Source organism: Plectropomus leopardus, chromosome 3 (genome assembly GCF_026936395.1).
Source record: "Plectropomus leopardus strain MGB_pleo_1.0 chromosome 3, ASM2693639v1, whole genome shotgun sequence".
NCBI lineage: Eukaryota > Metazoa > Chordata > Actinopteri > Perciformes > Serranidae > Plectropomus > Plectropomus leopardus.
In genome coordinates, this window is record NC_142178.1 from 23,850,553 (window position 1) to 23,876,132 (window position 25,580).

Here is a 25,580-nt window from a genome sequence, read left to right on the forward strand (position 1 = left end):
CAATGTAACTTAGTACATTTATTCATAAGTATAAGTATGAACGGAATTGATGATCATTATTTCTAGGGCTGTTTAATTTTGAATTATTAGACCTATTCCTCTTATTTTTGAGAAATATATATATGTAGCCTATTATTAGATCTGGGGTATTAATAAAACATTTGGGGCTGAGGGCCCAGGCCGAACAATGCAACTGACATTAAGGCAAGGCAAATTTATTTATATAGCACCTTCCATACCCAAAGGCAACCCAAGGTGCTTTTAAGATTAATCAAGTCAAAAATTGATGTAGCCCAATAAAAATTTGATTTGATCAATAAATATACAGTACACATTAATTATATATATTAAGAAACAAGAACAATTTAACAGTAATAATAATAATAATAATAATAATAATAATATTAATATTAATAATAATAATAGCCTACATTTTATTTATAGAGCGCTTTTCATCGTGCTTAAAAACACTTTACATACGTTAAAAACGTATAATCATAGTAGTGTAGATCTAGTGTAGACAAAGATTTCTATATCATGAAGATAAACAAGGAGTATTATGTCACTTCCGGTTGCCATCTTCGTCTAACGAGCGTCTAAAATTAAGCTGTAACCATGAGCGGGATTAAACTGGTTTACAAAGTTTGTTTACGTGATACACCAAGGGGATTTATTTGTGCTCCACTTTCATAAAAGAATCTGGAAATGTCAAACCGTGGTAAGAGTTGTTGTTAACACATTTTGTCGAGGCGTTAGCATTAGCTTATGTCATTATTGAGCAAAATTAGCTTTGAGATGCATTTTACCTTAACGCACTGACTCAGACCAAAGCAAGTCAGCGTTTCTATTATAAGTCTCACGTGTAAAACACAAACTGAACCTCTGTCATACCAGTCTTGTTTCCACTTAGAGGTTCGGTTATTAAAATTGAGGGCTAAGGATAACTTTTTCTAGCTAATAGTAATGAAAAACGGGTTCAGCTAAATGGCTAACAACGGGTTGTTGACTTCGGGATTAGCCAACATTAGTTCAACAAAATCATATGAACTCAAAAATTAACTTTATAATTTTAAAATGACTAATTTATTTAGAATTTTATGCAAACAGAGCATATTATGTGGGGTATTCCGACGATTCAATTAGCAGTATTAGCAGTACAACAGGCGTTTTCACATCAGACATTTGACAGGTCCTGGTGAGAAATGACCGATTTATTTAATAAAGCTAATGATGGCTGCATTCCATTTATGCAAGCTGGCTCACTGGAATAGCTTGCTGGGACACTTAATGGAGCTGAACAATTAATAATATTCATCTGTTTCACCTGTGCTTTTCTGGCTTGACAGGTCAAAATGTATGCTGTGAAGAAGGTCCATCCCAACTCAACAAAAGGTATAATCCTATATATGTTGTGGGATCGTTTTTGGCTTTGTAAGCAGCACATCCGTCACTAAGAACCTTTTTAGGAAGAGGATGTAGTCGAAAGGCTCAGAAAAAGCAAATTATGTTGGACATACATATATATCTCAAAAACATCTGAGCAGTTGATAGGGGAAAAACTCTAGCAATGTGTATCAGAGGCCCCGCAATACGATATTATTATGATACTTAACATATGATACAATATTATTGTGATTTTAATTGTCTTGTGATATGCTGAGTAATGAGAGAACATACATTTCAGACTTTACTTTTTTTAATTGTAAATTATGCATAACAATTGTTAGTGCAGCCAAATGTTTCCAGTAAACTGAAAAAGAAATTGATTTTATTATGCTATTAGACTGCCAAGCCTTTTTATTCGTAAAAGTTGTGTTCATAGTAAATTTTGTAGTTATAGCAGTGTATATGTGTAAACGGAAATACCTTACTGCTGTAGTTTTCAATGAAGTTGTATTGAATCAGCTTTAAATAAGATTTTATTTTCACCCTTGGCTTCATTATTCCTAGTTTTTGTTACAGTTTCCACTGTAGAGCTTTATATATCTCATTGTCTTGCAAGACATACCCTCAAAACGAAATCTTGCCAAGAGTCTAAAGGCCAGAATAGCAATTTTAATCATGGGTCACCTTGCAGAAGAACCCAAATCAGTTATTTCCTGTCTTTATTTTTACTCAGCTGACCACTAGATGGAGCTGTTGTTTGAAGAACAATATTTCTCTCTTTTGCCTCTATGCTTTTCCATTGCCCACACCCCTCTCAGTGCAGTCACTTCTCTTGACATCCTCCTGTCTGAGGCTCTGCAGTGCTGTGGCAGCCCAAATTACATTTACAATTTCTTTACCATGAACTTCAAAGCCCATGCACTGTTTTCCTGGGTTATTGCAAGGATGCAATGTAGCACAAAGGCCCTTGAAATCCACACGGTTGTCATTTAGGTGTTTTTTTTTTTTTTATTAACTCAGGTGTCCATATGTGGGTTTGTCCAATACATTGTACATGTACAGTGAGCAAATTCACATGTGTTTGCCTAACGTGCTGTATCTAATGCCATTCTTTGTCCATGGAAAAGATGCTTTACAGGGTGTCTTCTCGGGACCACAAAAACGGTGATATATATATATATATATATATATAGATATAGATATATATAGATATAGATATAGATATAGATATAGATAGATAGACAGGGTGAGCACAATCATGATTAAAGTAGTTTACCAAATCAACAATAGTCATTTTCTAATAGATCCTGAAAAAAAAAACATTCTTTTGGGAATCTGAAGGTGAACCTGTGCAGGGGTCAGATGCATAAAATTCTGTGCAGATTCATGACTAAAACTGTGTGTACCCACGCACAGAGGCAGAAATGTGCATGCACATTCTTTTTGTCAGATTTATAAGGCCGTGCGTATATCTGATTCTGTTTTATAAATTTCAATCACTGTGGCGCTGGGTGCATTGACATGAGCCTAATTTCCACGCCCACCATAAATGGACATAGAGATGCCCTTAAACATTCAGTTTTATATTGACATGTGTGCCCCTCCACCATAGACCTTGTCAATTAGAAGTACAGTAAAGGAAGTGCTATTTCACGGACTGTGTTGCATCAGTGAGGTTCTACAACGGTGCCAGAGCATGGCTGTGGAAATTCGGCTGTCCGTAGCACTGATTCATTACATTTCTGCAAATAATTTTCGTGGTGAAATCTCAATCATCATTTTTATTAAATGCCAGAAGGACAATCAGTGATTCATTCATAGTGCTCATGTGGAAACTGACTTTACAAAATGCTCCACATGATAAAATGAACGATTATAAACAGGGAGATGAATGAATAAATTAATGAATAAAAATAATGCTGAAATTGATCAGTCATAAATAATTTCAGATTAACTCTATAACTCGTTGATTGACATTTTACAGAATACAGTGGAGACTGCAAAAAATAAAATTAAATTAAACAATCAGTGAAGTTGGCAAAGAACCTTAAAACATTGTTTTCCACATATTAACGTATATTTAATCTCCACTAAAAACTGTATGTACACCTGCTCTGAAGAACGCATAAGATGCACACACTCTCACCTCACATTACTCTTTTATAAATGCCAGTTTATGTGCAGAAAAAGGTGTGTTCGTGGTTTTTTTGTGTATTTATACATCAGGCCCCAGGTGTGCATGAGTTTGTATGTATGCACAGATTGTAGTTTTATCTGTATAAGGTCCATCCCATCTTAACTTTGGTATTGCTGATGTATGTCTTCTTTTTTCAAGATATGAAACAAGATGGACATATAACTCCCTCAGCTAGCTCACTATCATAGAGTTATACGTAAAGTACCAGCCTTTAGTTCACTCAAATGCAACATATGGGCTGACTGGCTTCACAGTCACATTTAATCCCATAAATGTAGTACTCCTCATCATGAGATATACTCCACCCTACATAACTGTCTTTCATTGCACTGGCTGGATGTAACCTTTTAAATCTCTTTGTAAATAACATTATTAAAGCTCACATTGGCATATGATTGTAATTACTACTATGACATACAGCAGATTGTAAAATGTCGCCATCAGGTGGCTTCATAGTTTGTTCAATGGAATTTTTGAAATGTTCATGTTGCCGTCAGACGTGGCTGATGGGGTAATGGGTAACATATGGCAGCTGACAGGTTTTGACTCATTTTCTTTCTAAAGTGCTCCTTTTCAGTGCCTGTATAAGTGGCTGGTTTGCATGTCTGATATGTGAGAACTAGATTACTGGCAATGTCATCATCTACAGCTGTGCCAGGCTTCTTTTCATGTCATGGTTGACCATGGGAACCTAAAGAGCATCTCCCGTCAAGAAGGATGTTTTCAAGTATCCATATAGACCTTTTCAAACTTGACAATATAAACATTGTAAATGGGTCCTTTTTTATTTCCTGTTTGTTAGTGCAGTAGCAGACAGGACGTAAACAGGGCACGGTTACCCTAGCAACAAAATAGCAGTGAAAGTGTAGATATGGGATTATAGTGCATTATTTAAGCTGTTATTTATCACTCTCTGAGCTCTCTTTTGTTCCCTTTGAAACATCTTTCTCAACAGCATTGTAACTGATCGAAATGGAAAGCAGAAACCTCACATCCAAACTCATACATAGTGAAGTTTCTCTCCTGATCAGTGGGTGGTAATGGCCCTATTTGCAAGAAACAATACAAAAGGAAGCAATTTCAGCCTTTGTATAGATCTTTTAAGCAAATTTAGGTGCTGCACAACACATGGAATATTTTGTCCTTCATTTACTTAAAAGCTTTAAGCTGTTCTGAGAAATCTGAGAAAAGCATCCTAGTCACTCTCTATGTGTCATAATAAGGCAATGTTAGAAGTTAAATTACAACTTGAGCCTGCTGTTTGTTTACACGTGTGCCTTTACCTGCACAGTCGTAGCTGTGTAGTGGTGTAGCCTGGGGAGCCTCAATGCAGTATCTTTGGCAGTGTGTGAGTAATGAATCAGGGAGTGAGTCTCCGGCTCCGTAACAGGGCTAGCAGAATAATTATAAGGCGAGCTGAGAGGCTGTTCCCAGGCAGCAGGGGAGCTTGTGAGCTTTGGTGGGCTTCGCCTATCTTCTTGGACCTCTGCCTGGACTGATGGCAGCAGTCTGTAAGGTGGCCTGGGGTGCTGTGTTGTGGAGCCAGTAAGGTACACATGTTTAGGGACAACTGCAGCGTGAATGAACAATAACATCGTAAGCATAATTTCCAAACCAATTTAAGGAACTGTGTAGTTGATGCTTCACATAAGTGATGATTTGTTCAAGAAATTGCAATGTGCTCTTGTCAACAAAATCCTGCTAACAACATGCCTGGTTAATTAACATCATTAGCATGAGTGAAAAGTCAGCACTATAGACTTCAGTAAATTATGCAGATGTGTGTCATATTAATGGGGAACACATCACAAGTGTTAAAAATGAACATGTCTCAAGAGACGCGTTTGCCCTAGAAGGCATCATTGGGCTGGCAGAGCTGGTAATTGATGGCATAGTGGCAGCGTCATGTGTCCCCCTACTGGTTACAGTTGCAACTCAAGTACAGCAGAAACTAGTATCAATACTTCAGAGTTTTAAAAATGTGATAATATTATATTAAACTCTATTATTTTTATCACATAGCAATAAATACATATTTTTTATTTAAATGGTGATTAATGAAATGTGAGTTAAGTTATTTGTACTGAGTGCACAATTAAGATATGTATTGGAGATATGTATTTTTAAGTGACCTTGAACATGCCTTTGGAATTTCTCCCATGATTTTTGCTGCAGTGACATTTACTGGGCACTTTGAAATGTTTAAAGTTACTGAAAGCCGCCTCTTTAATCAGTAAAGAAACTCATTAAAGAAAACACTCATTCATCAATGCAATTCGGATGACGTCAGAGCCGATCTGTGCATCTATACTGTAACGTACAGTAATGCGCAGTTAAACTCTTTTATCCAGGGTGAGGCCTCCTTGAATGGCACTAGGCACTGACCTTTCGAGGCAGGACCTCTGGGGGAGACTCTGTAGGGCTTTGGCAACAGATCCTTTGAGTCCATTTTCTACACAAAGTGTAGATTTGCTGTTAAATAAAACATTAATCATAGCAGAATAATTTTACATACTTTAAAACATGTCTGGAGGGAGACTAAATTTTGTTGGCAGGTTCTTTGTGCAGGACTTATTTGGCGCATGTTATACAGTTGGCCAGTATATATTTTGTTGAGTTCACTTTTTATTCTGCCAATATTTCTGTCTGACTGCTGGTTGAACTCCACTCTTCTTACCTGTCTGTCTGAATGAACATCCTGAATCTTGGATGTACTTCATATCAAATGCATCTCATTACAGTTCTTCCTGGCAGCCCCGTATTGAGTCATCTTTAGTTCTGTTTACTGCATCTGTCGCACTCCCTCATCTTCCAATCCTGGCAACGTGTCTGTCATTCTCTTCACCCTCAACCCACCCAGTCAACCTCTCATCTGGCCTGCATGCCATGTATCTGTCCACTTTTCTTTCTCTCACTGCCTCTCGAGCTTTTCCTTTTTCCTCCTTGTTTCAAACATCTAATCACATTAAGGCAGAGCCAATGCTGGACTGAATCTAAAACAACTCACAACACAGCACCAGTGCTCACTCAGTCCAGATACACTATCTTTTTTTGTTCTGTCCAGACAAAATCAATTTCTCCTCCTTGTCCACCTCTTAAGTCAGACGCACAGCAATGTCCTCTTGACACTTACTTTCCCAAAGCACCATTGTAGAATTGATCGAGTTGGATAGGCGTTATGAAAAAACACCTGTTTAACAAAATTGAGTTCAGAGCAAGATATCTTTGTGATTTTTGTGTATGCTTCTATGTGAAACTTGTAAACTAAAGTGTTCACCTGATGTTTTTTTTCTTACATCTGCTTAAATATTCAATACTCATTTGTCTATCCTTGCCATCGTAGATGAGGAATGTACTGTAAATGAACAAAGCAGCATGTTTTCCAGTTCTGTTATCTGTATATTTCTAGATCAAAGCAGCTCACCCAGGTGAGTCCCTATCACTCAGCAATACTTTGGCCTCACCTGCCTGCCTCTGTGCTCTGTCTTTGACATTATACCATGGATCCCACTTCCTGGCAAGGCGCCAGGGGAGAAAAAAGTGAGTGATTTCAAAACCCGCTCTTTTGCTCTCTCACTTCCACCAAAGCTGGCACTAATCAGATTTAGCGAGGGCTTGAGGATTGAGTTTTTGTATGCGACTGCAATGTCATCAGCAGAGATTTGGAGCAGTAAAACCATTACTGTATTGGAAAGAGTGGTAATTGTATTTAGAAAGCAGGATTCAATGGGGAATCGTAATTCAGCTTATGATTTGCGTCATTTTCCACTCTACAGTTTCACTGCATTTATTGCACATTTGCTCAGGTCCATTAACTAAGCTGATGATTATTATATTGCCAAGAATATAACTGCACAACTCTATTGCTACAGATACTAACTTTACACTGCATAACGAGGTTCTATTAATTTTTAATAGCTTAAAAGAATTTGCCTGAAGACAATACTAAATTTATCCTTCCTGATAATGCACTATTATACTTAGGCTAACGTCAGTCTTTCCAATGCACAATAAGACTAAATGATGATCAACAGTTCAGGGATTTATGAATAGGATTTTGCTAATAGTCAGCAGTGTAGATTATCTATGTCTTAAAGATAACTCAGAGGTTCCCCTTCTTAGATGAGAAGTTAATGTTAGTGCAGTATTAATTGCTGGGGAGGAGGGGACCTCAGTTGTTCATGCAAAAGCATCAATCTTTGATTACACAGCTGCCTGGAGATGGCATGGTTTTTTCTGCCTCCAGTGCGCTCACTGTAGGAGTCCCTTGACTCAAATATAGATTGGCTTCTTGAGTCTGCTCTTGGATGTATCTGGATATGTTTCTGCCTCTGTCTTCACTTTTTGTTTTGTGGTGTGTCAGCTGTTCATCTGTGGGGCTGGTTGTCTTACACAGCAGCTCGGAGCTCGCAAGTCTGACAGAGTGTCAGTGGGGCTTGTGTCACATTATTGTCAGGAGAAATCTAAGTCAGGGAATATATTTTATATATAAGTTATTGAAAAGCCATGTCTGTAAGGCTTATTGACTATAACCACCCAAGAAACTTGTAGTGTTGAAAAAAATACTCCAGTTTCAATCTTGACGTGAATTATTGTTCCCATGCGTAACATAAGATAGATCATTGTTGTACAGTCACTGTGGAAAATGCATTGTGTGTTGGGGTTGGGTACCAAAACACTGAACGGTTAAGTTCAGAGACAGAGTGTGGTGCTCTGGATGACAGAACGGGACATTCCAGCAGCACTCTGAATTTACCGGCAGTCCAGTTTGTGCCAGAATGTGCTGCAGCACTGAGTGAGTGTTTCCTAAAAAACATCCTCTAAACTTCCAGAATCAGCGGATTCTCAAACTAACACATTTCACTCTGTCACTGAATGGTTAGTTTACAAAATGCATTGTTATCGATATTACTTTAATATACTGGTTGCATAACAAAGCACATATGACATGAGCTGAGATGAGCCCATTTGTTATTAAAACTCTGAATGCAATGATAAATCATGGCACTGTAGGGTTAGCCAACGCTAGTACCATATTATTAATTTATTATTTTATTGCTTTCCCATTTGCCACATACTCACTGGTGTAGATCTGTGTAATGTTGGTAAAAGCCAGGCTACATACACAAGCAGAATGACATTGCCGCATCTTATATCTACAGTAACAAAGGGAGTCTTGAGGAATTTTAATTTGGAATGATAAATAAGTATCAAGTGACACCTGACTTTGAATTTTTGATTAGCATTAGTCATATTATTTAATATGGATAGGGAATAACTGTGCACAAATAAACCCAGCTTCAGGAAACTGTGAAAAACACTAAAATAATAATATTTCAAATTTGGATTGAGGCTCATGTCTGCTAATTTTAAATGCTATTTATTATAGAAGTAAGAATCCTAAATTACCTATTAAGAAGGGTTTGGGTGATATGGGTTCCCAGAGGCTTTAAAGGTACTGACCAAATTACGTTTGTGCTACTGAGTACTGATTCATGTTAAATCAATCACTGCCAAATATTGTCAGGAATGCTGTGTTTAGATGAGGCAAAAGTGCCACATAGCACCCTAAAGCCTGGAGGCCAGCCACAGAGTCCCGAGGATGGCAACTGAGCTCCGTGTAGCCAGCAGGTTCAATTTAAGACAGGAGGCGGAAGCACCCTGAAGATGGAACGCCGGCTACGGAGCTCTGTGACTCCATCGCCTCCCAGTAAGGAAAAACTTTCCCTGCAGCGTCGATCTGCTGCAATAGCTTGGCTGGTCTGGTCTATTTTCTTTTCTATGTTATTATAGTGATAGCCCAGTGTCACTGCTAGGCGAGCTAGATACACACACACAAGCATACAGACATATGATCAGCACTATGCATGATTAGAAAAGAGCAGAGCGGGCAAATTGTATTCTGTCTACCCACCCCTGCAGTTTTTCATAAAGTAATTTATTTTTATTGCAGAAAGTGAAACACCAAAGAAAAGAAAACTTTTGGTACCGAAACCAGTTTCAGTTAAAATTTGAACAGTACCCAACCCTGTTCATATTGATAATTTATGCAGATTACTGAAAATATTGATTACTGTGAATAAGATGTTAGTATGTTAATACCAGGCTTGAAATGCTACTTGCTCTTGCTCTTAAAATGCTCTCTAAAATGAGTTGGAAGCTGCATTACTCTGCAACATCCTACCACTTATAATTATGCCTTATAGATTATTGGTGCTGTGATAAGGTAACAGCACTTGGCGACCTGGCAATTCATGTTGAAAACGCGGACACCTCATCAGATATGAGTAGCCTGGAGTGTTTTTAACAGAGGCTTCCTGGTGAGGGACACTAAACTGACGACACAGCTCAGTTTGGCCGCTTTATGTTTTCTCAGTGAAAACTGTTACCCATCTGTGTAATAGGCCTTGTCAAAAGTCTACCGACATTCAGCAGTTCACTTTGAGTCTAGGCTGCGTTTGCCATTGAAAAGGACTTAGATGAGGTGTAAGAGCCTGTTGAGCCCAAATCATTGCGATGATCGATATCATTGTGATAATGTTGAAATGTCCTGGAAAATGTTAAAAAACTACTGATACAAGGGGGAAGGATGGCCTGCATGTTCGATGGTGCTGCATCTGTAGGAGATTGTTTTTGCTAACTTTGGTTAAGTCATCACAGTCTGACAGTCAGTGTTAGAAATTTACTTTTTACTTCACCGGCCAATTTGGCTGATAGAAAAAAAATCTACCTGCCAAGCACATTTTTTACCAGACAAAATAATTAATTGTCTTTTTTGTTTTATATTCACATTTGTGTCAGTAAATTTAATTGAGACAATAATGAATGCAAACTTAGAGAAGAGGCAGAAGAGGAAAAAGTTTTGAATATATTGAACAGCTCATCACCACAGCCTCTGTGTGTAAATGAGTTCCCTCTGATGAGCTGTGATGCAGAGAATCCGTCAAGGGCTTTTATTGTGAAAGATAAGAACAGAAGAAGTTGAGCTACTGCACTGTCGCTGTCAAAGTGAGAGGCAAAAAGAGTTTACCGTCTTGGTTCAAACTGCAGGGCCTCTGTCTTAATATCTCATAACCTTCAGAACTTTGCCCGCAGCGTTAGCTACCAGCAGACCGACAACGGGTGATAGTCTCCTGGATCATCTGATGTCTCATACAGGAAACAGTGACACAGAATGAGTAGTGCTTGAGACAGTCAGGCTCCGCAACATCACACAGGTGTGTATGAGTGTGACACAGAGAGGGCACAGGAACAGCTGCACAGAGCAGCTGAACCGTGCACCCCTGAAAACGCAGCAGAGACTTTTGGCGGAGTTCAGTTCATGCCTATTTTGGCAAAAACATTTACCCGCCAGTGCAGCGGATAACTTTCTGAGATTTACTTGCAGTTGGTGCATGGCGGGTATTAATTTTGGAAACTACTGCCAGTTTTTACCGTGATTTCAAACCACGATAATCACCCCGATTATCATAATAATGAAAATTTGAATGATATTACTAACCATCAGGGAATTTTACTGTGATTATTGTGATAACCGGAAACCGTTACATCCCTATAGGAGTGGCGATACAAGCCGACGAGAGCTCAGTGGCTAAAGAGAAACCATCTAACCTTAAATAACAAGTTTGTTTCGACCTCACTCCCTCTTGACTTAATCCCTTAAGCTCTGAGCTAAACAGCCAATCAGAGTGCTTTCATTCACCGACAGGCTTCGCCAGCGCCTACTCAACATGCTGAATTGGTGGGAAAAAAAGCTGACCGGTGCCAGTAAGGGCCAATGATACAGAACACACTGAAGCAACTAGTGCGACTGATGCTCAGCAGCTTGGTTTGTCAGGGCCTTTATGTTGTCCTGAAAATACATATAAACCCCAAAAGTATTATTTTAAAGCTTCAGAGTACTTTAGACGGACTAGAGTTTCTCTGAAACTCATAATCCTAAATTGCTTACATAAAGAAGAACATGTTTCCCTGGTTTGTTTGAGTGTTTGGAAAACTTATAAACGATTCATTGGTAAGGCCATAACCTGCAGAATGTGTTGCCACAAATGTGCAAGAAGAAAAGCCCAGGTTAAAATAAAAATCAGTATTTCCACAGACGTTTATACAACTCTAGATTGCAGTCTATGGACATACACAAAGCTGTAGCTCTATTGATTTTTCTAGCCTTGAAAAAGGTACAACAGAGGAACAATTTTGTGCACATTGTATTTAATCTATATGGAATTGCTTCATTTGTACTGCACTTATTTGACTTTGCTTGTGTGTTAAAAAACTGAAAGAAAACACAGCTGATCCACAGTGGACTTCCATTTTGCGAGTAGTTTCACTCATCACGATGGCATATATAAGAGGCCTTCGTTAAGAAATGCTTTTGACCTCCTGCTGTGCACTTTATAAATCGTGTGTCCAGAGTTTCAGAGTGCAGAGAGTGCATTGTCACTAAATACGTTAGGGGCTGAATAGTTTAAATGATGAGAACTTGTCATTTAATTGAATACAGATGTTGTTGTACTTTAAAACCGGCAGCCACTTAAACTCTATGTAAAGTTGGATTGGATATGCCCCACGTTGACACGATAAATCATGATAAATGTATCCAAATGCTGCCTCTCAAAAATGTCAGTGTTTTTTTTTTTTTTAAAGAGTTCTAGTATCTGATGGCTTTTTTCACAGAGGACATTTTTACAAGTCCCAGTAGAAAAAGCACAAGTTTGAATAGTAATGGGATTTACAATTCTCTCACTTTGTTAAAGTGACACTCTGCTGATTTCAGCCAGGTCATCATAGTATGGGGGGTGGTGGTACAGGGACACCTTAACACTGTTGATCACTACACACTGTTCACACAGTGGTAACGCAAATCAGCAAAGTATCTCTTTAACCATATATATTTGGGATTAAGACTGATGGTTATTTTTTTATTTATTTTTTTTTAAGTTTTTATATTGGTCTGTACCTTTTTAATAGTGCTCCTGATGCATTTAAATCCAAAAATAGTATGCAGTATTTATTATGTCTTAAAGTCAAAATGCTATTTTCCCAAACCTTTTGACAAACTTTTTTGCTAGCGACACAATGTAGGTTTCTGCATGATGTTGTTGCTACTAGGGCTGCGTGATTATGGAAAAAATAATAATCACGATTATTTCAGTTGATATTGAAATCACAATTATTTTATGATTATTTAACATGATTACTCACTGGCCTTTAGAGCTTCATGCAGTTATTGAACATTAACTCTGGTATTTATTTTTGACACTGGATGTCCTTTAACTTTAAATAGACATGAACTGAAAAACAATGAAAGCTTTGTGATGCAGCCACTACTTGGTAACGCTTTTTGCATATTACTATAGTTTGTTCACATTCACATAATAATAGAGCCTGTCTCTGCTCTCCTCTCTAGTGCTCATTTATGCTCGTGCTCTCTCTCTCTATCTGTGCACACTGTCTAGAAACAAAATGAATGTGACTTGGTGTTTCAGTGCAAAACAATTAACATAAAGGAAAAATAAAAATAGTGAATTTAAATAGAATAGGGCATAAAATAAAAAACATAGAAGCAATTTAAAAATATAAACATAAAGTAAAATTTCTGTACAAAAGGTGCAATGGAGGGATTGTACAGTTTTTTAGAAGTAGAGTCACAGTGCAGATATTTTAAGTCCAAATAATTAAGTTAACCTACAGTGTGAAATTAATGTAACACATAAAAACTGATTTAGCCTTACTAACGTGAAGTCCACTGAAGTAGGCTACCTTGTTTAGTTTCTGTGCCCCTGTGCTCCAGTCACGTTTATCATACCGTGTATGTTTGCTGCCAGCACTGAAAGCTGTCACCCCGTTTGTATAATGGCTCAGTGGAAGTTTCCATTTGACAAGCACAAACCCCCCCCCACCCAAAAAACTCAGATGGACCTGTCCTTTGGTTATTCAAGATATTAATAGGCAGATTCATTCATAATGAAAATAATTGTTATTTGGGGTCCTGATCTCGAGGAAATGCAAGATTGGTGCTTCCTTAGTATCATCAGTTACTAGTTTAGAGCATCAAAATGGGATTTTCCATTAGACACACTGGGATGGCCACATTCCGAAACCACTGATTTAAATCTTTGCTCACACCCGCAAATTAGCAAAATGATTAATGCAGGTGGTGTTATCAAGTGGCGCTCCAGCTATTTTGTGATGCAGCTGCAAAAACATCTGCTCAGAGGAGCATGATTTCCTTGTGCTAAAGGTGCAAAATCAGAACAAGTGAAAATTTTCCATTTTAAATGTAGTTAGCTCAAAGTGGAGGAGGAGCCCTTTTGTTACTGCATTGCTCTTATCCTTGGAGATATGTTGCGTAAATTAGGAAATGGATCAATATTATATGAAGAGCCAAACAGAAGTTGACAGTGAACAATTTCACATTCACCCTTGAAACAAAACACCTTTTGAAATGTACTGATGAATACCGATTAAAGGACAATGTTAAAGCGACTATTTAACCCCCAAATCAAATATTTCTCCTCTTATCTGCAGTGTACATTTATCAGTCGAGATTGTTTAAGTGTGAGTTGCTGAGTGTTGGAGATATCAGCCATTGAGATGTCTGCCTTCTCATTAATAAAATAGAACCTGATGGCGCTAGACTTGTGGTGCTCAAATTGCCAAAGATATTTGAAAAACTCAACAGCCATGTCCCTTCCAAGAAATCATGAACAAACCTTGTTATGAGCAATTTAATGTTGAACTTTTTTTTTCTACAGAACCGTATCACTGCGTAGAAGAAAGCGTGCCTTTACTCATGGACAACCATGTGATTTAAACATTTAAGGGGTCCTACTTGTCCAAGCTGTGACATTGGCAAGCTCAGTGGTGCTAGGTGAGCTTGCAGTAGATGCACGCTTCCTTCTGTGCAGTGATATGGTTGGCGGTTATAGCTTTGTAGAAATGAAATAGTAAAGAAATTTTAAGGTTTTATAAACAACCAGGCATTTAATGATTACAATTCGAGGTTGCGCTGTTGTTTTGTCTCACTAACAGCCCAATACCCAAACAGATTATTTACTTTATATAATTATTTGCTGTCATATGTCAGAGATAAGCAGCTAAAATGACTTAAGTCAGTCGATTATTGACATAGCTGCCAATTAAATTTTTGACAATTTGATTAATTGTTTACGCTATAATGCATATGCTTATGCTAGAATTTCTATAAGGTGCAGTTCTATTTTCTTTAGTTAAAGACACAAGAATATTGGCAAAAAATGTGTTTGTTTTACAAAAAATGATATTCCTATTGAAAAAATGAACTGGTAAATATAAACACCCTTTTTTTGTTTCCTTTGTATTTTTGTAATTTCTAGAGTAATGCTATTGTATTGGAGTTAGCCAGCAGAAAATGATTGTTTGTTGTCATCAGCCCTGAATTTCCAAATCAGTTCTTCTCATCTCAACAATATGCAGGCTGTGTGTGTGTGTGTGTGTGTGTGTGTGTGTGTGTGTGTGTGTGTGTGTGTGTGTGTGTGTGTGTGTGTGTGTGCGCGCGTGCGCATCATGCATCCCTAATGATACCTAATTTAGCACTTGCTCATTGAATGCTTTCATGTTTATGAGTGCATCTGTGTGTACATAAACATGCATGCAGCTCCATTTACATGAACATTTCATCCAGACTTCTGTCCAGTATCCTTTCAGGTTAAGAGAGAGAGAGGGTTGAAAGAAAGGACTACATTAGTTTATAGTGCACAAATAAATCACGTCATACAGAGTTGGGTCCATTCTGAAGTTATAGGCTCTCACAACAAAAGCAGTTTAACACTTGGCCAATATGAATAGCAGTGAAACATCAAGACAGGAATATGTTTAGGGATACATTTTATGTGTCCCTGGCCTGGTGTGGTGAAATGCCTTTTAAAATTGGAGTCTGTCCAGTTGTCAGTGACAATGACACTGATTTATAGGAGCAGAGGGAAGAGAGGCAGGATGAAGGCTCTGTTTCCCTCTAAAGCTTTCCATTTGGTAAATGATGCTTAGGTGTTCAGTTTTCTTTGTTGACATGGGCCTGAAGCACAGCTGCTTCTGCACTAATGCAGAGTAGGTAACATGACACTTTTGCTCGCATGCTCCGCTAATAATGTAACAGTCTGTGGTTTTTAATGAATCATCATGCAGTTCTTCACAAACAGCTGATGTCATGGCGTTTACGTTTAGCAGTATAGCACAGAGAGGAGTTATAGAGAAGCAGAGATGTGACTGATATGAAACAGTATAAGGCATTTTCTTTATGGCCGCTTATCTGCAGAGTACTCACCTTACTCACTGTATTTCAGTGGTAGAATAAAAGGCATCAATTGGCATTAGAATGCAGTTCATTCCTCATTTAAGTGATGTCTCAGCAAAGCTTTTTTTCTTAATTGTGTTTATAAATTAATTTGCTGTTATCTTATTTGTCTTTGAAATATTTAATTAAACAAGAAATGAAACTGCTGTGCTTTTCATACTTAGTGTTTTTAAAACCTTGTTGCAATAGCACAAAAGACAGAAAGACAGAAAGTCTGAATGCACTGCTATCTGCACTTTTTCCACAAGGAATCACTGCTTATTAAGAGCACATTAACGTATTTTGCTGTACCCATTGTCTCTTATGTAGTGTAAAGGGAAAGTAGAAGGGAGAAGGTAAAAGGTATATTTATTTGTCATTTTTTCTTTAACATAGTTTAAGAAAAAAATGAAATTGAAATTAGTCCCTCAATCCTGCTACATCTTTTGGCGTCAAAGGAGGAGTTGAGGAGTCTCACAGCCCGGGGAAAGAAGCTGGTCCGTAGTCTGGTGGTTCGGCAGTGGATACTTCTGTATCCTTTTCTAGATGGCACCAAAGTGAACAGGCTGTGGCTGGGGTGGTTGCTGTCTTTCAGTATCCTCTGGGCTCTGTGCAGACACCTCACTGCACCGAGGTCACTGATGCTCTGTAGATGTGAAACCACTGATGTTCGGAGCAGTTTTAATCACTCGCTGTAAGCCTTCCTGTCCTGGGCTGTGCACAAACCATGCCAGTTTGTGATTTTTCCATACAGTATGCTTTTTATTGCTCCTCTGTAGAAGTTAACCAGGATCTTGTTCTGTAATTTAGCCTTCCTAGGTTTCTGTTGGAAGTAGAGCCTTTTCTGTGCTTTTTTTTAACCTGGGATTTGATGAAGTGTTTTCCAGGTAGAGGCAGTTTTGAGGATTCTTGCTGTTCATATTTAGCAAACAAGGGCTCCAGGTGGATATTTCCTCTCCATTTTTAATTGTGGCTATAACTCTTTGTGGTTTTTAGTGAAAATCTGTTAAATGCAGTTTGAAATCCCAATGATCTGTGTAATCAAAGATTATTTGTGGTCATTATGAAAACATGGGTTTAGTAACTTAACAATAAAAATGGCAATGTGGATGGTTTTGAAACACCACTTGAAATAGGATGAAGTCCTGTCTACATCTGACATGATATATATAAGTAGGTTGGTGGAATAGATATCATATATTCTGAGCATATCCCAACAAAACAAGAAAATGTGACATTGGTCTCTTTGTCTAAGACTGACTGTTGAATCTAGATTAAGAGTGGGTTGACAAGACTTGACAGCTGCAGAGTAACAAAAGGTTCTGAAACTTTCATGTAGCATCAGAAAGTCTGCATACCTTCAATTTTTATTTTCCTACAAAGTTATCCATTAGTCTTTTATTGTTGGAAATTAATAACTGGTGATGGTTGTAGAAATAGTTTGTTTTGGCTATTTACATGTTTTGCTCCCAGCCAGTAGTAGTTAGTAGCGGAAAATCTATGTTTAACCCTTCCTAAGCATGGTAATCCTAATAAAAGAAAGAATGTGCATAGAAATAATTAGGGTTGTATTTAACAACATTAAAAAACAAAAACAGTAGATTAAAGGGATGCTTCACCCACAAAATGACAATTTATAAGTTGATTAGTCATGCTGTGTTACCTTGTGTTACTTTAAATTGAAGAAAATGGCAAACAGTGAAAAACGGTGAAAAACATTTGCTGAGAACAACACATGCATTTTCATTAAAACTTCACTTTTACTACTGGTTTTGAAGAGAGCATACATTCCACGTTCATTTCAGTTTCAAATTGCAATGCAAGAACACCAATTTATTTCCCGGTAATTCAAGGAAATATGGCATGACGAACAGATGTACAAATGGTTGTTTTGCTGGTGAAGTATCCCTTTAAGTCTTGCTGTTATATAACAGGCCAATTAAAGATGATGTTCTGTCATCAAAAATCATCAAATGGGAGTCAGCCACAGCATTTAGCATAAAAAAATTATATATGAAGAGCACATGTCATAAAGTGTAACATAAAAAGTACAAATTAGCACAGCAGTAAAGTGCCATCATTATAACGAAACAAAATTGTGTTGACAGTAGTTCACTGAATCTAGTTTTATACTGCGTGCCAAACATCTGTAAGTGGGTGCATTTTCACATTAGCATTTCACAAACGGCCGTTGATTTAAAAATCTGTTTGAAAGACAGAAAAATCAATGTGAAGTGAGTACAGTACATTCTCACTATGCATCTAAGGCATCATTCTGGCAAAGTATTCATAGTTTATGGAGGAAAGTAAGTATATGCTCATGTCAAGTTTGTTTACAGGAAAGTCAGACTAAAGTTTTTCCCTATTAAATGTAAAGCTAGGGTTTTCCCTTAGGAAATGGCTTGGTGGTGGTAAGACATCCAGATTCTGGTGTATTTCTTCTCATTTTCAGTTAAGCTGAAGTGACGGCCTAAACTATAGCCACAGTCTTGCTTCCTTATTCAGTGATACGTCACTTTTTTTTTTTGCTGCAGCATTGCTGCTTTGTTTGTGCTGTCTGGACCCCACACTGCCCTCTGGGACCTTCCCAGGCATTTTGCAGCCTGCTAGACCAGCCCTGGACGCTGCTACCCACAGCTCAAACCATTTAATACATCGTCCTCACCGCTGCCTCATGCTGAATCTCTTGATGAAGCTCCAGTAAAAAAAAAAAAAAAAAAAAAAAGAGGGGAGGCTGCACAGAAGCTTTCCCAGAGCCGTTATTGGTGACACTGTGTTGCTGCTGTCTCTTCACGTCTGTCTTTTCTTCCTCATGTGTACAGACAAATACGGAGGATGGACAGGGATGCTGACAGAAGTGACTAAGGCTTCATGCAAATGTACAGGTAAGAGGCAGTGCTGAGAATTACTGTTGAATTACTTTAGAGTAATTAAAGCTTTTATTTCTCCAGATCATAGTAATCATTTGGGAAGATGCATAAAAATGTATGCAAACACATACTAATGAAAGCAATGTGGAGACACTTTTGAGAGGTGTTTCAAATTTAATCATTGAGCAGTTGACTACTGTGGATGAGATAGCAATTTAATAGAGGTATCAGTTACTAAAAAGATTACTTGTGCATCCAGTGGAGACAATGAATTTAGTTTTTCTTCACTGTATGACATCAAAAGCTTCACAAAAGCCACATAATGCCCTTGCTTGTGTCATTGGGACTTAAATGAATTGTGTTGATTGATCAATTCATTACTTTGTCTATTTAATGTTCTTAAGTGTGGGAAAACCTTATTAATCTTGACAAAACTGACCTTGGTTTGCTATCACAAATGTTATCACACAGAACCAAAACAGAGATTCATTGTCTCAGTCCAAAAACCAGAAAAACAATGAGATGCAAGTTTATTGAAGTTGAAATTTAATCATACTCTTGTGTAAATGTGTTTTGAGTTTGCATACTGTAAGCGTGTATATCTGTACACATGCACGCATCCATCTGTGCATACGTAGGTGTGTAATCCTTGTGTGTATTTAACAGATAAAAGGTAAGCTTAAGAATAGTCTCTTGGCTAATAACAAACCATGGTACACAAGCCAAGGCTGTGCATTTCAAGCATATTTGAAGCAATCTGCTGTTCTTTCAAAAGCCTGTCCACCATAAACAGATGAGTGTAATTTGTTTCGTCATTTCAGCCAAGTTTGTTCCAAATGCCAACCTGCTTTTCACCCAACATCCAAAAGCACTTGAGAAGAAAAGAGCCATAGTTATTATTTGAATTATTGTCGGACCGCAACACAGGTTCCACACATCCACCCACACATACACAACGTTACATATTCTTTAAAATGTTAAAGTAAATGGGTTCATGTCCGTTAACTGGAGCTAGCATAGCATGCTGCTCAGGCTGAGGTCACCACAGACATACGTGTGCAGCATGGGCCATCTGAGGTGAGCATCTGTACAGTTGCACAATTGCTATCCAATTTAGAGCCCCTGCTTTTTAAGTCCAGGTCGTCCAAACGGCTGTCTTGCTGAGATGGAATGCTCCTTCTAGATGAGATAAAGTACACTCAGTGTTCCCCAGTAAGATAGATGTGCACATTTGCATGCCGGGCTGTCAGTTTCACCGCTGCCAGGCCTCCTTCTTCCTTAATTTCTTTTTTAGGCTGTCTTTCCTTCTGCAGCTTCCAACGTCTGATTCTCAAAAGGGAGTACTACATAAATTACTAGCAGTTAGGGGTGCCATGATGCCTAATGCATTATTCACAGTTGACTGACAGTGGTCCTTACTTTTTTCCGCATTAAATGTAACTGTAGTGGGTAAAGGGGACAAGTAGTCCATGCATATAAAACAATGGATGAAGCTAATGAATAGGCCATGATTGTAGGTTTTCCAGGCAGTTAAACTGGAGGTTGATTCAGTCAGAAATTACATGTGCAGTGTTACAGAGTTCTCCATCATGTTCAGGTCTAATTACTGGAAATTAGATTTGTGATTATCAGTGGCCAGATTCAAGTTATATTAATAATATCCGAATGTAATATTCTATAGATATTATCACTTAAATTGTGAGGTTTACTATGGACAAACTGCATATATATGTACTGTGTAATATATCATACATAGCACTATATATACATGCAGAGTAATGGTGGCACAGAGGACAGATTAGCAGCAGTGACAGTATCTGACAGTGTCACTAACTTTATTTTTAGTTTTTGATTTTTCAGTGACAAAATGTAGTGAAAGCACATAAAAAAATGCAGTACAAAGAAAGACCAAAAAGAAAAGAAGCAAAGGCTGCCAGCCAGTTTGCAAAATTACATAAATAGTCTTTCAAAAATGTTGTCACAATAGTAACATATTGAGAGCAAGGTAAAGTAACATGAATCAAGTCATGTAGCCAGGCAGGTCAGGAGTCCCTATGGTTGGGGGGTGATGCGACCTGTGCCAAGGAAGGTCCCCAAAGTCTCTAAAATCAATTCAGTGTATTGGATTTGTGCAGTGGAGTCTTTTCCATTTGTATAATAGACAACATGTCCTTGAGCCAATGCACAAAACAAGCTAGGGTGGTATATTTTAAGATGAGAAGAACATGTTTTATAGCAACCACCATTCAGAAGTGCAGAGCAATCACCATTTCATGTGGCAGCTCAAAAGTATCTGCAGAGCAACCACAGATGGCCAGGTTGTGGTAGGGCTGAATGTCTCTGGAATAGGATTTTGAGAGGCAATGAAAAACTGCGGTCCAAAAGTTGTATCATGTAGGGCACAGCCAGAAATAATGTGCTAGTGATCATTCAGCAGAGCAGCACTTATCACATTTGGGACTCACTGATGAATGGTTTTGATTGGTTTTGCATAATGCAGTTTAGACAAGACCGTGTACTAGATTAATCTTTACTTTTGAGTTAACAGAACAACATTGGCCAGGAAATTAACACTTCCCAGAACTCTGCTGATATCTGAATAAAGCAAAGTTTTTAAACAGTTAACAAATTTTGATACTAGCTACTTGGAATCTGAAAGGAGCAAGAGATCTTAAAAAAGATGAACTGGTGGAGATGGTGTGAACACACCTTAACATAGTGTCTGAATTGAGGATATTGAAAAAAGGGGGATTTGGAATATTTAACTGAGTAGTATGGGTCAGAGTGAATACTGTGGGAACAACTATGAGAAGACTAACACAGGTAGATCTATACTTCTGTTTTTTTTATGAAATAGTCAAATCTCTGCAAATAGGTAAAGAAGAAAATTTTTTTTTATTTAACCAGGAAAAACCTACTTGGATTAAATATCTGTTTTTCAAGTAACATGGCCAAGATAGTCCGCAACAGTGATTTACAGTGTAAAACAGATAACACAAAATATGCCACAAAATTGGAATCGAACAGAAATGCGTTTCCAAATTTATGAATAACTTTTTCACAGGACCATGTATAAGTTTTTATCCTAAACAAATACACAAAAAGCAAGAGCTATTTAAAACCGTGAAAAGCTAAAAAACATATCGACTAGCATAGTGAGACTATCATAAGGATTCTAAAATACCCCCAAACATTGGCGGTTTGCACCTTTCTCATGCCTCTCGTGTGTTAGTGAAGGTGTTCTGTATTCTGAGTTTATTCTTCTCCTGGTAACATCACATCCATTATATCATAACATGGTCTGGCTTTTTTTTTTTTACCTCAAAGCTGCTGAACTCTCAGTTTTGCTGTACATCCACAAATATATTGCTAGGGACAAAACTTCAAACAAAGTAATTGCAAATTGATGAAACTCATTATATGTGGTCTTTGAAGTTAGATGTGTACAACTCAGTGTTCATTTTTGAGGCTGCTGTTTTCAGCTTTTTCTCCTCTTTGCTTCTGCAGTTTCCCTGTTTTTGTCATACATCAATTTGACTTTTTTGACTGAATAATGCACCAGCAGTACACAGAGCGAATTCTGCTTGTTTGTCAGGGTGTCATAAAATATATCAAGTCAAAGAATGTCTTTTATTTAATTTTACAAATAGTAGGTCTCCAAAGTCATTCAATATTAATTTGATTATTGCAAAGTATTAATAGCCTTATTTTATCTATCCATCTGGTAATTTCTTTTTGTCAAAATTAGTCAAGCTCGTCTTCATGAAAGTCCAAATTTCTGATACTTCTTACAAATCTTCAAAACTACCACTCAACCTAACACTGTCTCTCTACCTCATACTTGCACTCCACAGATAAATGAACTTATTGAAAACAGACAAAAAAACAAACACATTTCAGCTAGAAAGCCATCATCAGCATGCTCACACTGATGCCATTATAAAATTTTGCAATTTGTAGGGCCCTACTAATTGTTAAATTCACTACAAATTATCAATGCCGTATATACAGTCTTTTGAAGCAGAAACGGAAGTGTTTTTCTAACTTTTCATGCACTCAGTTGAAGCTGTAAATGGAGCACACTCTGTTACTGATCGTGTGGGAGGCAGTGGGGAATATTTATGATAGAATTAGACTATTCTTTTTACCCCCCGTCAAACTTGAAAACTAAAGTTGCTGCATGAATTTGACAGAGATTAAATGGAAACTAACTTTTAACATCTGTGACAGCCATCTGTGGCATTCTAATGGTAGCTCATTCTGTTTGTTCTCCATATGGTTTAGCTCTTACGAGATGAGTCACTGGAGTTTCGAATGCAAGTCTTGTGTTGTAATGGAAACCTAACATTGTCTCCTGAGCTCTTAGGTCACAGCAACGATGACTGACTGACAGTTTCTGTTGATCACAGACTTAAGTCCCATTGGAGAGCACTGCCTACTCCTGCTCATGAATACTCATAAGCTTTAATGCAGAAAACCACAAGAACAAGTTCTCTGGTTCAGAAACCTCCAGGTGTTTCTTGGAGGAATGGTAAAAAATAGCTTAGGTAGGAGGCAGAAATGTGCTGTAGGGTATATTTAAATATTGAGTGTCAAATAATGTCCATTATAGTTGCAAAAAAAATCTTTAGAGGCAATGTGATGTGTTGGTTGGGTCGGATAACTGTTGGTTTTCAGCCATTCAGATTAATAAATACTGTTTGTTCTTACCATAGAATGGAAACTTGAAAGAATATGAAGTATAGTAGGAGTCCTGGTGGAGTTTGTGGCATGATGTGCAAGCACTGATACTCCTCCAGAGAAATGGAGGCACCGGAAAATGTTGAGAGATTGGCCTTACGTTGAAACAGCCGCAAAACCACTCATTATTCGTTCTTTCTCCTGTCAATGTGAAGTATTACTGTCTCTTCCAGTCTTGACATGCTCTTACCAAATCCACAAGGGGCCTTTCGTTTAACTGCTGTTCCCTTCACAGTGCTGTTAAATGGCTCATTAGTAAGGCTAAGGTGTCATGTACTGAAGGACAAATGTATTGGCTCTGCAGCTTTACCTGTGCTGTAAAACACATAAAAAATGGGGAGTGGAGATTAGTGCTTTCCAAAAGACCATTGGCTCTGAAACCAGGAAAGTGATGCAGTGAAGAGATTTTAAATCTCTTTTGACATTAATTAAATAATTGTATCTGACGATTATGTCAAAGGTATCTCGCTGGATGCTGTTTTGAACTGGCAGTGCTTTGATCCCTGCATAAACATTCAGTGTATATTCCCACCAAAAGTTTTTGTAGCTCTGAGACTTCAGGGTCAGCCAGAGAAACGGCTACATCATAAAGTTTGGGTAAATGTAGAAAAACCAAGGTCGTTACATGTATGTACATAGTAAATGTGTCTCTCTTCTGTTGAATTATGCTATTGGAATGTAGATAAAGTGTTAAAGAACCTTGCATTTCAGACTAAATGATCTTTTATGGGCTTCATAAATGTGTCTCCTCACAGGCAATTCAGTGAGACATGGGCTGAATTTAAGTATCAGTACAACAAAAATGTAAAATGATCCAGCAGTGGAGGATAGAATAAACAATACGGAGAAAGTCACATGGCTCTCCATGTGCTTAAGAGTTTTACTCTTTATTTTAGTAGGCTGATATGTCGTTTATCTCGGAGATAAATAAGTAAACTCCATATTAGAGTTTTATTTCAAGTATGAAGAAAAGGATTTAGAAATACCTTACCAAAACTAAATAACATATTGGTGCCTATGTAAATGTTGTATAGCTCAGTGGTTCCCAAGTGGTCCAGTTACAGGGTCCAGATTTCTCCATAGTTATTAGTTCAAGGTCCACACATTATAAAATATCACTTATTCAGATTTATTTCACAAAATGTAAACCACATGTTGGCATGAAATACAAAGAAATAAAAAATATTGCAAAAATAAACAGAAACAGCAGTTTAAAATAAAAGCACTGTGCCAGAAATCCACTGTACTTCAAAATAAAAAAAAGTGTGTTTTTTTTTTACAATCTTGACTCGTTTACTTACAGTCTATTCAGAATGGACCCACAAACCACTTTTGGGCTGTGACTCACCAGTTGGGAACCACTGCTTTAGCACATGATCTAAAGTGCATGGTGAGTGCACTTAGGGAGTGTCCAACTCCACTTTTACCAGTTAAATGGTGCATCACTGGGCACAAAGAAAGGTATAAGGGTTAAAGGAGTTGTATTTAGTCCCTTGTGTAAACATAGATGTGTTATGGGCATAACATGAAATAAACTAGTCAGAGTGGCATCTCCCACTCCCTTTGAATGCCATCCACATGTCCTTCTGTGTGTTACAACCAGGGTTTGAAGACATTGTATACCTGCATAAATCTGTATAATGCACCCTTTACATAGCAGGAAAACACATTGCTAGTGACTTTAGACAGAGTTTTTGTTGGTCAATGGTGCAATCGCCTTGCGATGCTTCAAAATAGCAAAAGATGCTGAAAAAATGTGCCTGACTGCACCTCATTTTAAGACCTACTTGTAAATGGGTGCCATGGTTGCAACGCAGCCACTGGCCGTGAAAAACTGTGTCAGTCTGAATCTAGCAGTGATGCTTTGCCCCGGGTGTAAGATAGGGCCCAAGATCCTGAATACTGTGTTACATCTTGCTTATACGGAGGAAAGAGATCTTAAGTTGCCTAGTTGGCTGTTGAAGTTGGCAGATTCAAACACTGCATTATTTTAGAAGGAAACTGATTGTGCTTGCAAGCTTTGTGATTTAGAAAAGTGAAAAATAAGTCTCATTTCCTTTTTTTTGTATTGTTT

At 37.8% G+C, this 25,580-nt stretch overlaps 1 long non-coding RNA gene across 3 annotated transcripts in view; it reads left to right on the forward strand.

The window, feature by feature from the left end:
* Positions 1-567: 567 nt before the first annotated feature.
* Positions 568-25,580, forward strand: part of LOC148189994 (uncharacterized) — a 106,600-nt gene continuing 81,587 nt past the window's right edge. For all 3 annotated transcript variants that reach the window (XR_015776270.1, XR_015776272.1, XR_015776271.1), the window contains exons 1-3: positions 568-718; positions 1,347-1,392; positions 18,719-18,781. This is a non-coding gene — a long non-coding RNA (uncharacterized LOC148189994). The remainder of the gene's footprint in view (positions 719-1,346; positions 1,393-18,718; positions 18,782-25,580) is intronic.